Raw genomic sequence first — 3,287 nt, 5'->3', positions numbered from 1 at the left:
TTTTAAATCCATATGTTTACATAAATTTGATCCTTACAATTATTTATGTAGGCTTAAAGTTTTAATTAGTTTACTCAAATATAAGATCTTCAAATAAAAGTAAAATGGTGTCAGCAATTGGCAAAATGGCATGAAAATGAGTCCCAAATGGCTTCAGAAATGTTCCTTTTAAATGGGACCAGTTCAAGTTTGTCAGCTAAGTTAAGCAGGTCACCAATATTGGTGTTAGCTAACACCCAATTTAAAGATGCTATGAGGACAATCTGTTTTCATTGGACTGCCTCACTACCTTCTAGCCTGGGGTCTTACGCACAGGTCGTAAAGATGGGACCTTTAACCAGGTGTGTGTTTGTTTTGGGACAAATTTTCTTTGTTCAAGTCAACTTTTTACTTGATACGACACGACAAGGTAAGGTATTTAACAGTACAGTTACATAGCGCTGTTGTTTGACACGTGACAATAAGCAAAAGTTAGTTTGTTCAGTACATCAGTAGCCAGCTAGATGCAGCGCTGCTAGCAGCCCGGTGCTACAACGTATCTGTAGGCTAGCGTGACAACAAGCTAACTGTCAGTTCATACAGTAGCCGTCCATATGTAACCCTGACAGCCCGGTGCTCTAAGACATGTCTGTAATGTGTAACGTTAGTAAATCCTGGTTATGTCCTGCCAGTCATCGACCAATCAGAGCTAACGTAACCTCACTCTTCATTTTATTGATAGACTCTCAAGTTTGAACAGACCACTGCAGAATAACTGCTGACTGTGGGTTGGAATGAATATAAGCACAAACAGTTTAGCCCTTGTATTAGCCTTTAGCTTGTGCTCTATCTTTCTCCTGTTAATCATTCTTCTGCTCTTCTGTCCTTTTTCTGTCTCATAGTTAGGCTCCAGTGTCCACCATCACTACAAAATTAATCACAGAAATTGTTTTCAGCAGAGAAATACACAGATCTCTACTATTCTTTGTGTTATCAATCCTGCTCGACCTGATCGGTGGGCTACAAAGAAGCTATGAATTAATATTTTGAATAATCTTTATTAATATTAACCTCATTTCAAAGTGTGGATTACAATCAGGGATATATCTAAAGGGAATAATTTATCAAGATCAGTTTCAAACTCCTCACAACCCCTTTAAGCTAAAAGCGGCTCTAAAAGCTATCAGCTAGAGTCGACTTTGCTGGAGAAAAAGCATCTTTGCTAATCATGTCCCCAAGATACACTTAAGAAAAAAAAAACAGTTATATTAAAAATGTCAAGGTTTCATCCACAGAGAAAATTTGCACAAGTAGTAGTTGAAAGATCAAAAAAAAAATAAAGAAAAGGGAAGGGTCTCAAAGGCAGATCTCATTTTCTTTACGAGCTCCTGTCTGAGGCAGGAATGATGACATTTCTGTCACGTGTGTTCAGCCCCCACTAAAGCCAAGGTTACTGTTGATCTATCAAGTGTCAGCTGAAGTGTCCTTGAGAGCGGTGGTTAACCCCCACCTGCTCACTTGATGATAGCCATGTGGCTGAGCTGTACTTCACTCCAGCTCAACAAAAATACCCTCCATGTTTTTTTCCCGCCTTCATGTTTTCAATTATAGGTTGAACTGGACTCCCTGTGGGTCATATCGATCACCCTGTCTGACCTTGGATTCTTCAAATTACACTTACCACCCACTTCATTAGGTACACCGTGCTTGTGCCTGGTTAGACCTCTTTTGCCTTCAGAACAGCCTCAACTCTTGGTTTCAACAAGGTGATGGAAACCTTCCAGAGAGATTTTGCTCCATGTTAGCGTGATAGCATCACACAGGACCACATCTGGGGGGCTCTATTGGCTTGGGATCTGGTGACTGTTGAGGCCAGTGAACTCATCATCATGTTCAGTTTGTGATGATATGAGCTTTTTGCAAGGAGCGTTATTCTGCTGGAAGTATCCATTACATCAACAGTCTGCAACCTGCAGCTCTGGGGCCTCGTGTGGTTCTTTGATGATTAAAGACACTCATACTAAATATTCACTAGATGTCAAAAAGCTTGCCACAGCTCTACTTCACCTCCTACAACATCAACAGCCCACCAACTTTCCATGCAACTGTGGCTGACCTTAGGTTTAACACCCCCGGAAAGATAGCTAAATCAACAAAAACAACAACAAAAAAATGTAGACAGCAATACAAAGTTTAAAATAAATACATAAATAAATGATGAGTTAAACAATACAATCATTGTATGCTATCGAGTTCAAGAATTATTTCAAATTTCAATAAATTATTTAAAATGTATTGATTTTAAAATAAAAAAAAAAAATTGCAAATTTTTGAAATTTCTAAATTATTCCCAATGTTTGCATAGTTTCAACTTTTCAACTTTTTAATTTTTTTTTGCAAATCTTGAATTTTTAGCAAATATTTTAAATCTCATTTTATTTTTTTATTTTTTTTTGTCAAATTTAGAATAAAAATTCCAATTTTTGTAATATTTTGGAAATTTTTATTCCTTTTTAATTTCTGATTTTTTCAAAGAAACTATTTAAATTCCATTTTTTTTAAGTTTGGAAAATTTTGAAATTCCAACAATGATTTGCAAATTAGGCAAGTTTATGAAATAACAAGTTTTCTTTATTCATTTGCAAAAATGTGACAGTTTTGCATTTTTTTGAAATTTCAAAATTTGGGGGATTTTTGCAAATTATTTTAAATTTCAAAAACTCGAGAATTTTTGTAACTTGTTGAAATTTCAAAAATGTGGGATTTTTTGTGACTCATTGAAAATGCATAAAATTTGCAAATTTATGAAATTCATGACATTACAAATTTTATTTAACATTTTATGAATAATAATATTGAATATATATTTAATATTATTTAAGTTTAGATAATTATTCACCAGATTTTTACAACACATAGAACTTTAGCCACTTTTTTGTCTCTATTCTTAGTAGATTTTGTGGCTCCTGAATGACTTTGATCCAGCTGAGCTGAGGCAAAATGGCTCTTATCAAAGTAACCCCTGCATTAGATAATGGCTGAATGTGGAGCAGACATCCAGACTCATCAGACCAGGCAACGTTTTATTACCTTTTATTGTCCCGTCTTGCTGAGCCTGTGTTACTTGTAGCCTCACTTGGAGATTTCAAGGCAAAACTCTCCTCCCACATGCAACCACAACAACAAGAACGTCCCTCACAAGAACACCAGACAGGAAGCTGATCTATGACTCTTTATGAAGTTTCCCCAACACATTTCTGAGACTGTATTATCCTCTTCACTATTCTGATATATATCCACAATAGCGA

This window comes from Halichoeres trimaculatus, unplaced genomic scaffold, assembly GCF_033239565.1.
Source record: "Halichoeres trimaculatus isolate MK-OKI-2021-1 unplaced genomic scaffold, fHalTri1.1 fHalTri1_scaffold_5, whole genome shotgun sequence".
NCBI classification, from domain to species: domain Eukaryota; kingdom Metazoa; phylum Chordata; class Actinopteri; order Labriformes; family Labridae; genus Halichoeres; species Halichoeres trimaculatus.
This window is presented reverse-complemented; position numbering follows the sequence as displayed.